Raw genomic sequence first — 13,868 nt, forward strand, 5'->3', positions numbered from 1 at the left:
TAGCAGTGGCATGATGTGGACTGCCAGAAGAGGAGGCAGGCAAATAGAGAGCAGCCAAGCAGTGACTGTAGCCCTGGAGCAACACTGCTATATTAGCAACAACAAAAAAACTATTCTCCAAATCCTCCATCCTGTCCTCTGTCTCATCATTGGTCTGGATTTGTTGGGAGTCCTAGAAGACAAGTGCTTAAATTGAACTGGTGGCCCAGGCACTTCCAGTGCAGCTATGTCTTGATGGAGGATGTTAGATAATTTGGTTGCACTGCAGGAAAAACTATCCACCCGGTAATTCAAATCACTGAATGTTTGACACAAATTGGACGGATGAGAAAATGTGCTGCAGACTGTTCAAAAAAGGCAGTGTGACTGGCACTCACTGTGAAATGGGACTGAGGTGGTTGTGTTCTACTTATAAAGAAAAGAAAGATGGCTGCATTTCTGGCAGGCGTCCGGAAGTTCATGATCAGAAGTGCATTTTTTTTTACTTTCCCTTTACAACCGTGCATGTAAAGTATGGACCTGAAAAGTATGGTGCTTAAGTTTCCTTCCCGGTGCCATAAAGAACATCAGGAAAAAAGGAGAAAAATTGTTTCACATGCTCCAGCTCCATATGCAATAAACTTGTGGTCAGAATGTCAGCTAAGTGTCTGCTGATGGGTAAAATGTGTTGAAGCGTGCAACACATTTCCCTTTTTTTTTTAAGTTCTCTTTTATTTGTCAAGCATCCCACTGAAGCCTTGTGTGCTTTACCCCATCCATTAAGAACTACATTGTCATTGAGCAGTGTCATTGCTGACAGAGAAGAGTCAAAGGTGTGTGTGTGTGGACTCAAACATTCAACCCACAGCCCAGTGCTACAACGTTTTCCTAATAGCCAGAGCGCTGTTCATGGCAGCGGTATAGTTGACATGTCACTTGTTGACACTGTAACCTGCTGTGGGGCCTGAGCACTGTAGTCCAAACAAGCATGGCTGTCTGCTCTGATGAGCATGTAGCCAAGTGGCTCATCTTCACTTCATTAGACCGAGCGCCTGTTAATAATGCATGCTCCGCTTTCCCTGGAAGCACAACCAAAGGCTCAGCTGTGCCTGTCTGTCCGTATTCCTTGTCCCCGGACATTTAAGCCTCTTCCCATTTTGGACTACGAGTTATTTACTCACTTAACCCGCCCACACCTCACCCTGCAGTGTGCGCCTGCCTGAATGAGCAGATGATGCTGTAGCGCCAGAGGCAAAGCTAGAGCAGTTTTGGCATGTCTATATTTGTATCTTTATTTTTTGTTTTTCTCTGTCGTTACCTTTCTCCTCCATTGTTACTTTTATATGATGTGTACCCAGTAACCAATGTACTATTTCTCTCTCTCCCTCCATCCCCGGGGAGTGTCTGTTCTCTTTATATTTGAGTGTTTTTCTCTCTCTGCTCATCGTCTCTTGTTGCACTACGGTGTCAGATTTAGTTATGTATGCACCCCATGTCTTTGATCCCCCCCTGCACTCCTGTGTTGTGTACATTGCATAACCACCCGCTGCTAAGCCTAGCAGTGCACCTCAACTCCATCTCTCTTTCTCTCTCACACACACTCTCATTCCTCTTTTTCTGACACCCCCCCTCCCCCCTATCTCCCACTCACTTCTTTGGCAGCAATCCAGGTCATCACTCCTTTACCCCCCCCCCACCCCCCTCCATCCCCCTTTCCCTTCCTCCAATCCCAAACCTTGAAAGTTGGAGCAGTTGGTCTCCTTGCCTCCTATTCTCTCCTTGCATTTGTCTTTTTCTTACTCCCTTCTTGCTATCCCTGTCCCACTCCTTTCCTTGCTCTTACTTTATTTCCCATCTTTTCTCTCTTCTCTCTACTCATCTCCCTCTCCCTGCCTCCTGCTCTCCACTCTCCCAGTAGTCTCATTAGGTGTGAAGGAGGCTGCCTGTGTGTGTGTGTGTGTGTGTGTGTGTGTGTGTGTGTGTGTTCTCTTAGGCAAAGTCTCACTTGACTGAGCATGCCACTTGCACTAGTGGGGGCCTGGGCTCCATTATTACCACAAAGCTGTCACAAACAGTATATAAAGTAGCCTCCTGTTGCCGAGTTGGGGGTGAACACAGGGCACTCTCTTTAACAATAGCAGCTACCACTGTTCTGCCTTCCCTGTACTGTGCTGTTGCCATGGTTGTAGAAATCAATGTGCACCAACTCAGATATAGAACATATCAAGAGAAATAGGCTATTTGCAAACCTGACCAGGCTATAATTTTACCAGTACATTCTGCTACTGACACTTAAAACCACACACCGCACATCTGTCTCTTCTCTATGATGACACCCCACCTATGTGGTCCAACCTGTGGGATGTCTGATGCCCCTCTGTCTTCTTCTCTACTGAGTGAGTGAGTGCGTGATTGTGTGTGTGTGTGTGTGTGTGTGTGTGTGTGTGTGTGTGTCCACCACTGTTATGCTAGTGTCTAGTTACAGGGATGGGGCTGTGTGCAGGAATGGGCCCCTCTCTGCTGCCTCGCTGGCAGGCCTGACCCCGGCAGGTCAACGTCCATTACCGCATGCAACCTAAATGTCAAGCATGGCCCCCTGCTAAAGCCATTTGTCTTTCTCTGTGGGTCAGTCAGTCTACACACACACACACACACACACACACACACACACACACACACACACACACACACACACACACACACGCGCGCGCAAACACATTGACCAGCCTGGCGTGCACAATCGTCCTCCACAACAAGGAAGTGTATGTATTGAGTGATTTCCTGATAATGTATTTGAGTATGTTTATTACGTTTCTCTGCACCAAAGGATGAATGAATAGTAACAGTGATCTTTCTGTTGCCGTTGCTCTTCATAGATAGCAGGAATTCATTTCCTCCAACAAGTTTGAAGTTATCAGCGCTATTTTAATTACATTTTTTTTTTGTGGCATTTTCTTTTTAGACATTTTTATTTGATAGGACAGCTTAGATGTGAAAGGGGAGAGAGAGGGGGAACGACATTCACAAAAAGGGCCGCAGGTCGGAATTGAACCAGAAGCCGCTACGGTGAGGACTGAGCCTTCGCACGTGGTGCGCATGCTCTACCAGGTGAGCTAGCCAGGCGCCCCGTTATCAGCGCTATTGACTGACTGACAGCATGATTGGACCCAGCTGTTAGCAGACAGTTGGTCAGTGGGTGGACTGACAAACCTTTGGTGCAGATTATGGGTTTTGTCTGCTTTTGGCAGTTTAAACAAGCTGCGTCACAGCGCAGAAAACTGCCCAAAGGTAAAGAAGTAGTTTAAGCATCAAGAAGAAAAAAAGGCTTCCCTTTCTTTAGTCATTAGCTCTTAGCTTATCTTTGTTTGTTACAAGGTCGCATCATGCGAAAGATTCATTCGCTACTCAAACATTTGCTATCTCGGAGTTGATTAAGCGTGCAACACATCTTGAAAAACTGAATGCCACCTCATTTTTCACTCACCTCATGCATTACGTCCTTTTCAGTTCTCTCTCCACCAGTCAACGTGGAAAAAAAGCATTTTTTTTCCCCCCTCCTGTGTTAAACAACCTCAATCTCTGTATACAGTGATGAGCTCTAACAGCCATTATCAGAGAGCACGCTGGCCAACTCCATCACTTGTTCTCCCACAATACTGAGCAACAGCCATCAATTTTAACAGATAACGGACAGAGAGTGTATGAAAGCTACAGTGAATGCACACACACACACACACACACACACACACACACACACACACACACACACGTATATAAACACACAACTTGTTTACAGGAAGCTGTCAGCCATGTGTCCTTATGATAAATAAACAGGGAAGCGTCCCCTTTTTAATGATGGCATATACAGGCCTGCACGCTGAATATTGACGGAAAGATTGAAAGCAATCTCAAGGGCCTTTCCAGCATGAAGTATGTCTCTCGCTTTGTATTTTTTCTCTCCTGCCCTTCATTTTGACACCCCCCTCCCTTTCTCAGCTCCCCTTTTATTTATCTTAGACGGGCGGCTTGTGCATTGGGTTTGCAGACGTGAGACATGCCGTAAACACATTTATCAAGGGGGGGGGGCTGCCAATAGGGAAAACATCAGGAGTATGAACGAAAAGAATGTGATAATAAACGCAGAGAGAATGGCATAACAATGAGAAAAGATTTTTTTTTTTTTAAAAAGCAAGTTAGTTTCAACGTGTTCTACGGGGATAGCAGAGGGCACCCACAAAGTAAAGTGTCAATAAGGAACAGGTTGCTTTTGAGTTTTCACCAACCTGAAGCACAGTAGCTCAATGGCTGCTGGCAGCTCAGGATAGCACAGCAACAGTAATGCCACCTGCATTAGCAGTCTGCCCGCACAGCGCAGAAGATGCCGTACTACTCGCTTTGATAAATGTTTCATTGTTTATGCTGTCTCCGTGTCTCTTTCTTCTCTCTCACCTCCTCTCCAGCCTACATGCACAGTGGAGTGTGTGTTCAGAGACTGGCAAGTTTTTTTTTTTTCTTTTTTTCCCATGTGTTGATTCAGTGTTAGTCAAGCGTTTGATGTCTGTCTCAATTGTTGTTCATCGGCCTCCCTGGGCTGAGATCACAGGCAGCATTTATTAATTTGCAGCTTCCGACTCTCAGCTGAGAGAGCGCTACCAGCAGGTCCCCTGCATGCCTTTCTTTTTTTATGGTTTCTACTTAAACACTATATGCTGCCCCCTTTTTTTTGACTATTAGCAATTGACCTAATTTATGAATCTAAACTTAGCTGCATTCAACCCAAGACAAAGGAGTGAGTTGATCGTTGTGCTTGTGAAGTGGGGGTGGGGGGGGGGGGGTGGTGGTCAGAGTGTTATCTGTGATCCACAAAGACACAGGGTTCATTGATGCATGCTGGTGTCAACGTGCTGATTGCTCACTTTTTTGCCTCGTTGGCTTTTTTAATTTGCAGTTTAACCCCATTATCTGATTAGTTGTATGTATGGAGGGTTAGGGAGTGCGTGTGTGTGTGTGTGTGTGTGTGTGTTGCCTCACAAAGATGAAGAGCTCTCTCTTTACCTAAGGGGGGTGGGGTTTGACAGTACTGTAGCGCCCCCACCCACCCTCCATGCTTCTATTGAAGCCCCCCTCCCCCCTTTGCCTCACCCACCATCCCCCACTGCTGATAAATGTGTTTTTCTTAAAGGAAGGAGGTGGTTGGTTGAGAGGAATCTCTTTTAATGCAGCTTTTTTTTTTTTTTTTTTTTTTTTTTTGTGTGTGCGCGCGCGGCTTGCTAATGCTCTGCAGGGCCGTGCGGCAGGGCTACAGGCAGGCAGACTCGGAGGCAGGCCCGCAACCTCGACCCCAGCATCATTTGTTTGGACGAGGGCCGTCAGCGCCTGTCGCGCGGCCCATGATGAAGTGTCAGTCGGTAATTGTCCCCGCGAAGCATCCACATCTCAGGGGGTGATGGGGGAGGGAGGGAGGATGGGGGAGGCAGGGAGCTGACAGAGAGAGAAATGACACCCTGGGCTCCTCCTATTCTCTCTCTCCCTCTGTCTTTTTGACTCCCCCTTTCTTCCTAGTTTTTCTCCCCCAGTCTTCCTACAGCTGCACCTCATATGAAGGTCTGCTGTGTGCATGGCTCAGACCAGTGGCTCCCACTGAGCTTCAGCTGGGGCCCAGTGGTAACATAATGTGTTTGTCCATCTACTGTACATTTGTGTGTGTAAAAAAAAATAGTTTTTGTTGTGTCGCATAAAGGGACTACAACTTGCATTTCATTGTGCAAGCCTGCGTTGTAGAAAGTGAACCTTGAACATTATATAAAGTTGCTCTGAATGCCTCTGTGTATGCACATTAATAGAGAGTGGATGTTTAAACGTAGTGTATTTTCCGGCCTTTATTATCCATCAGCCACTCTTCCTCATTCAGTCCTCAATTTTTTTCATTCTCATACTCCCCACATCCCAATAAGCTCTTGTACCTTGTATTTAAAATGGGCTATTTATTTTGGTAAGAGTCCTCTTGAAACCTTTTTGGTCAAAACAGTGGCTGCCTCTGCTTTCCTAATCATCTTGATAATACATATATTTTTTAGACCTAGTCGTTTTGGTAATTAGATTTAGCGCGGGGCTCCTATTGATCAAACGATATCTCTATGTAATGAAAAGCTTTTACAGGACGCACAGCAGCTATTTATAGTGCAATCCATAATGCGTTGCTGTATGGCGGGGGCCCTAATGTAAGGTAATAATCGCCCAGGCTCCTGTGCATAAATCGCCAGCGGAGCTATGAAGTCAGAGCCCAATATAAGCTCCATGATGGAGGAGTGGGGGGGTTGAAAAGACAGGTAAGAGGGGAGAAAAGAGAGATGGCGTACAAGAAGAGATTAAAGAACAGACAAAGGATCAGGCGAAAGAGGGAAGAAGAGGGGGGGAAATATGAAAACAAAATGCATGGACGGGCGAGGAGCCAACATGGAGAAGATGAATACTGAAAGGTGTGCAGGGCAGGAAATGGAGATGCGGAAAGAGGCGTAGCAGCCAAGAGAGACGATGATATGAAGTAAACCACCTTGAGATATGAGTCCTATATTTCTAGTTTCCTCATTCCTCCATAAGACCCCCCAATCCACCCCCCACTCCCGAACACCACCACTATCACCACTACGATGATGGGATGGAAACTGTAATGCACACTAGATCAACGATAGGGTTCCATATAGAGGAACGAGGGGAGGTGAAGGAGGGAGAATGAATTAAAGAACAAAGACCACTAAAGCATGTGTCTGAAGGAAGACTGGAGGATGAAATATGGGACGGAAGCAAGAGAAGAAGAGTAAAAAAAGAAATAAAAACAACAAACCAGACGATGGAGACTCCATTATTTTGGCATATGGCTCCCTATGACACCCTGAGGACAGCAGGTGAATTAGGAGGCAGATGGGACACCTCCAAGTCACTGTCCCTCTGTCCGTCTGTCTGTCTGTTGTTTGGCTGCAGGTGGAACATAGCCTGCCACTTCTGCTGTCTAAATGAGGAGCCCCTCTCCTCTCTCGCTCACACACACACACACACACACACACACACACACACACACACACACACACACACACACACACACACACACACACACACACACTCACATTGTCTCCCTCCTCCTCTTTAATAGGGCACTGGCCTGGGGCGCTGAACCAGCTCCCTCCAGAGCAACACACACACAACATGCACACACACTGATCATACATTACAGAAACTCCTGGATGCCCTTGCACATGGTGTGACACTCTCTTTCTCACACACACACACACACACACACACACACACACACACACACACACACACACACACACACACACACACACACACACACACACACACACACACACACAGAAAAGGAGAAGTAAGGGGAAACCACAGCCTCCCAAATTATGCCCCTGTCTGTGAGATGATGGATCTGGTTGGTGATTAGTTAGTTGAGGAGGGAGGCACACTGCTTAGGCCCTTTAATGGGCCATAATTTGGAAGATAACTGTATTGTACTATCTCTCTTGACATTTAAATCTAATCAGATCCTGCTGGTTAGCACTGTGGTCCAAGACGAGGTAGCCTGGGAGGGATGAAAGGCTGCTAGCGGAGAGGGATTGGCCCATAGTGGGGCATGCATCTCTATGGGCTAGGGCTAAGTAATTAGAAAACAAGGCCCAGGGACACACATTATTTCCTGCATTCCTTTTTTTATTTTATTTTTTTTTGGTTTAACTGATTATCAGTTTAGGGAGCCTCAGATTCAGTAACACAATAGCATTGAAACAGATACATTCAATGTCACTTCCTCTTACACACACACACACACACACACACACACACACACACACACACACACACACACACACACACACACACACACACACACACTAGGGAGTCACTCCAAGGCCTCTTCTCTGCTCCTTATTACCACATATGATATGCTCTGTTTGATTAACACTTCTCTTTCATCCTCTTCATTAGCAGAGGAAAGCCACTGCAGCAGCCGCGGCCCATGAAAAGAGGGCATGAATTAGAATCCACTTATTCCATAGACTGCCACTTATTCCACACAATGGCCGTTAATGGTGGGAAGTAATAGGAAAAGGGTGTTTCTAATTGTTTCTTTGGATGGCGTCGTGCACTCTGCAGCAGCTGTTTCTGTACAGCAAACCAGGCTGCGTAAGGAGCCCGTACAAAGGCGTTGGAGGGTCCGCACGACTCCGTTCGATAGAGTTCGCGAGCAGTAAATGCGTGTAGACGAGCCAATTTCCTCTGGCGAAGCGTCTTGCCGAGTGGAGGAGCTGGGCCCCAGTCAATGAGAACCACCTGGTGCTGAGGGAAGTGATTAGAGTTGGCACCACAGTGAGCAAAGTGCTGTTTTCTTAAGGAGGCTTGAGATGCAAGGGGTTGGGGCAGGAGGGGGGGGGTCTCACCCGAGTTTGGTTTGTTGGAGAAATATTGACGTTAGGTTTGAGGCACCGTGTTGTTTTGTTGGTGCTCAATTAGAGGGAATTGTTTTGGTTACGGCATGTGCTTTGGGTTTTGACTCTGGTGCTGATTGCAGAGTGGCTTGGAGAGCGCGTTGTGCCACAACAGTGGGTTTGTGGGTTCAGCTCCCACACAGACTACACACATACCAACTTAGAAGTCAAAATAGTTCAGAGAGTGGCTAACCATGGAGAAGATGAACACTTTGTCTGCATCGATGGCAATTTTATTGCGACCACAACAATTTGTCTGTGAATGCAGAGAGAATGCTGATGCACTGCGTGATAAGAGGCTCGGTTGCCGCGAGGCCCACCCATACTACAAGCAGACTCTTTGGAAAAACAAACCCATCGAATGACATTCAGAGTGTTTTGTTACAGCACATCACTGTGGCATTAAATTCACACATGTCAAGGACTCCAGGGCAGATCCATTTTAGCCCCATTTGTGAATATTTACTTCAAGGAACCTCAGTCTTGTTGACTTACTTTTATAACTTCTGTTTATTACAACTCAAGTCTTATTTTCATTCTTTCTGTCAGTTAGGATAACCCTGTTTTCACCACATTAGTTGCAGAGACCTCCTGTATATAGTAGGAACACAAAAACAAAAGTCAGATGGGGCAAGAAATGAGCAGTCAGACGATTGTTGTTAAGAAGCCAAAACTGCAGTGGGTGTTTGTAAAGGACAGTTTGGGTATCCCTTTTACCGTGTGCCTTTTGTTTACTCTTCCGAATACATTTGGTTAACCTTGAGGTTTGTTTTCAAGCTTTATAATCGTCTGACTGCTCGTGACTTTTTTATAGTGATGTGGCCGCGTTCCTAGATCTCAGCAATTAACTTGGTGAGTACAATAATACTATTACCGATAAAAAAAATAGCAGCCAAAACTATGAATATGAGAGCCAAGTTGTAATGAACCGGAGTTATCCTTTAAATTAAATAATACATGATTACAGCGCTCCTCGTTTTCATGAAGACAAGCCCCGAGAGCTCAACCTCTGAGCCTCTGCACCACTCATCTGAAGGCTCATTCCCTTTGATGTTTATTTCATTTATTTGACCTTTTAATTAAACCGGGGATGTCAAATCCTTCTCTGCTACCTAGGCTGATGACAATGTGCTCACCCGGTATGCCTGTGTGTGTGTGTGTGTGCGCGTGTGTGTGTGCGTGTGTGCGCGACTTCCCACAGGGGGTTATCACGGTTGAGTGAATGTTGGCTTGCGGACAGTAGCGCTGATCACATTTGATGATTGAAATACATACCACAGAGGATATTGTGTGTGTGTGTGTGTGTGTGTGTGTGTGTGTGTGTGTGTGTGTGTGTGTGTGTGTGTGTGTGTGTGTGTGCGTGCGTGCGTGCGTGCGTGCGTGCGTGCGTGCGTGTGTGTGTGTGTGTGCATGCGTGTGTGTGTGTGCGTGTGTTTGCAAATGTGTGTATGGCAGAGCAATGGCAGGCAGATAGGTCATGATAGTCCTGGTTGAGTCTCTGGCTGGCATTAGTCTCTCTGTCTCTGCTTTGTCTCGTTTTTTTCTTTTCTTCTGCTGAATCTTCTGTTCCTGTACCAGTATGTTCTCCTTGTTTTTGCATGTCATCGCCCATTTTCCTTATTCCCCTGTTCTTTCTTGTCATTCCCCATTTCCTATAGGTGATCTACGTACAGTCCATAATTCCTTATCTCTTCATTATAGCCTATGTTTTCTCCTGTCCCCTTTCCTCCTCTGTCTAGTGTGCTCATTGTCCCCCTCCCTCTCTCTCTCTTTCTCTCTCTCTCTCTCTCTCTCTGTTTCTCTTTTTATCTCTGTTCATCTCTGTTCATCTCTCCCCAGGCTGGATCTTGGCAATTAGGCCTCTAATTGAGCTGGCGTCACTTGAATACTTCATAAAGCAGGAACAGCAGAGAATCCCGTCATTGTTTTCTGTGCCCTGCCTTCAGAGAGAGAGAGAGTGGGCAGGGCTTTATATAATTATGACCTGAATGTCTTTAGGTTGTAGACTGAGGCATCACCCTGAACTCTGGGATATTGTAACATACATTTTTGCTATTCTCGGACGTTATTTGAACTATAATCAAACGATTAATAGAAAAACTATTTTTAGTTGCCGCCCTACATGTCCATGAGTCAGCTTGCACCCAGTCTTTTTCCTTGAAATAATTCAGATGATAGGTTTCACATCTGCAGAGGCAGATTTAATTTTCTCAGCTGACACACCATCCCCACCCCCATTCCCAAAAAGTAAATGAAGCAATAGCCTGCTCCTTTTCCAAAATGTGTTTGACAGCTACTTTGGCTCTCCACTAACAAATCCCAGCACACACACACACACACACACACACACACACACACACACACCTTAGAACAAATCCCTAGCTAGCTCCAGGTTGCTGTAGAGGTACTGATCAATCAGGGTGAGGTTGTGTGGTCTCCTTTTTTTGATGCAGCACAGAGTTGTAATCTTCACCTTTCACTTTCTGCCTGCAAGACCCTGTGGCAGAGTGTGTGTGCCTCTGTGTGTGTGTGTGTGTGTGTGTGTGTGTGTGTGTGTGTGTGTGAGAGAGAGAGAGAGAGAGAGAGAGAGAGAGAGAGAGAGAGAGAGTGGTAGAGACAGAATGAGGTTGCTGTACTTGGGACTAGTGGTGCACGATATATCGGCCGCCGATATAATATCGGCCGATATGGTCATTTTTTTACACATCGGTATCGTTCCGATGTCAAAATAGGGCCGATGAATAGGGCCGATGTGAATCATTCCTGTGTATTTGACGTGTGTAGGCTTAGATGTGAGTGTGTGAGAATTTAGATTTAAATCTGACCTGTGGAGGGCAGTAATACGCTTAACAGCGTCTATACTGCTGAAATCAGAAGAAGAAGAAGAAAAAGTGTGGGCGGGGATGTTGGTTTTTGCAGACGGAATCAGCGGCGAAGTGGGACACTGGAAACTTTAGTAGACCACCGGCTCTCGGTGGGCGGGGGAGAGATGAATGTTCGGAAATAAGAGGTTGCTGTTCGGTTGCTGCGGCCCGCCGTACAGCTTAGTTTGACCAGCGGGCAGCAGCGGCGGCCGAAGAGTGGGGGGGACATTCTCAGCGGTGAAACGCAAACGGGGGCTGGACCTAGCTAGGTGGAAAGCTAACGCTAGCCAGCCACCTGTTCCATCAATCCTGGTTACAAGTGTCATCCAACTTAAACGAAACTCCCATCGCGAGTTCAGAGACTACTGTGTTTTTCTTGTTGTGGAAACATGTCGCCGGGTAAGAGTGGAGATTTTGTTAACACGGACTTGTGCAGAAATTAGCTGCTTGTATCCAACTAAATGCTAACCGCTGGGGAAGTTTGTGACTAGCAAATGCCGACCGTTCTACATTTCACGCAAATTTACAACTGTGTTTATAATCTGCTACATTTAGCTATTGCATACACATAAAGTTCAGCTAATGCATACTAGCATTAGCGCTTGGTTGACTGTAAACACCTGTTTCGTATGTTGTTTTTATATATTTTAAATGTGTTACCATTACAGCCACGGTGAAATGTTGTTTCGTGTATATGGTTGAAATGACAATAAAACACATTTTGGGTTGAGTTGAATGCTGCTTCATTGTCGGTCTGTAGGTGGGCGTGCCTTGGGAGTAGAGTCTAAGCAGCGAAGCAAGTGCATTCTGGGATTTGGTGTCTTTCATCCATATGAGCAAAAAACACATTTTCTGGCTTATCTCGGCCTAGAAGGCACCAATTTCTATAATTTCAAGGGTTGGGCCTAACCTTTAAGTACTTGGCAGTTACTGTACTTCCAGTTCAGACTGCAAAAGCCAGTGTCTGTTCAGTCCAGTTTGTTCTGGCTCCATTTTCACATTTTACCTCTTTCAATACTTTTGGTTTTGAACTGTTGTACAATGTTCACAGAATACAGTGACTTGGTCTCAAGTGAGTTAGATGTTTATTGTGAATACTCAGGGTTGGCTTATTCATAGTGTGAATTCAGGACACACTTGTATCCTTTTAAAAATGTATTTTTATATAAATATTTATTTTTTCTTCTGAAAATCTGATGACAGTCATATTTTGCACACAGGTAAAGGTGCCCAATATCACTGATTTCTGAAAATAAATCACAAAAGTTAAAAAAATGCCTTTTGGAAAATAGTTCCTTATTTGATTATCATAAAAAATGTGTTCTATGCAGAGATATCGACATCGGTAAATATCGGTATCGGCCATAACAGCAATATTAATATCGGTTATCGGTATCGGTATCGGCCACAATTTTCACATCGGTGCATCACTACTTGGGACTCTCACTCTTTCAATGAGTTTGCTTTTTTCAGGTGATAGGGAGGGGTGGAAAGAAAGAGTGAGAGAGGAAGATGGAGAGAGAGAAATGGTATGAGCTCTCAAGTTGCAAAAAGAACGACGACCCACTGCAGTATGCTCTAATGCAGCTCACACACACACACACACACACACGGATGTAAAAAAACTGAAATATATAGCAGTGGCAAGACACATCAGCACATACAGTAAGAGACACACGCATACACACACACTGACATGTACACCAATCTGTGTGTGTGTGTGTGTGTGTGTGTGTGTGTGAGTGAGAACATGTCTTTGTTCTGTCTGACTGTCCTCTTGGCACGTAAATCATAATGGATCTCATTATCCAGCTGGGATGGCTTGGTGGGGCCTGTCTGGTAGGAGATGATAGCTGGATGCCCCCCCCCCCCCCCACACACACACACACACACACAGCTTTATCCATGTTATCCTTTATTTAACTTGCATGGCTACTGTAGGAGCATATACATTTTATTCTCATTTAATCAACACATACACACACACACACACACGCGCGCGCATACATAGAATTGTTTGCAACCCATCCAGACACAATGGACATTAGTGGCTCAGCTTGCCGTCAGACAGAAGGGGAAGTGATGCAGAGCAGAGGGAGGGACGAATGAAAAATTGAAGTTATACTCTTACTCCCTTTCTCGTGTCATCTCCCCGCTCTCCTCCTCCCTTTCTTTCCCTCCTTCTTTTTCCCTCCCCATCTCCTATCTGTCACTTGTTTGGAGGACACCGGCAGATGTCGGTTTGTCCCTCGAGGTGAGTGGGGCTTGTGCTGCCATCTTTTTCCTCCTTATCACAGCGCAGTCTCCCACATAGGACTCTAGCAAATCATGAATTACGTGTACAGGCCATGCAGAATACATCGGTTGTGAGGTGGAGAAAAAGTTCTGTCCCAGTAAATCACTTGTTTCGTGAGTCTTGTACACAAACACATAAACACGCTGCAAGCCGTTCGGTATCCTAGCAGTGCTGGCTTTGATGCTGTGAATACAGGCGGAGCGGTTGCTTGCTCGTAACACGGTTAGGGCCTATACCATT

The 13,868-nt window shown here is 45.7% G+C and overlaps 1 protein-coding gene across 1 annotated transcript in view; it reads left to right on the top strand.

The window, feature by feature from the left end:
- Nucleotides 1-13,868, top strand: part of raraa (retinoic acid receptor, alpha a) — a 143,647-nt gene that overhangs the window by 27,203 nt on the left and 102,576 nt on the right. The window lies entirely within an intron of this gene.

This window comes from Perca flavescens, chromosome 21 (genome assembly GCF_004354835.1).
Source record: "Perca flavescens isolate YP-PL-M2 chromosome 21, PFLA_1.0, whole genome shotgun sequence".
Classification (NCBI taxonomy): domain Eukaryota; kingdom Metazoa; phylum Chordata; class Actinopteri; order Perciformes; family Percidae; genus Perca; species Perca flavescens.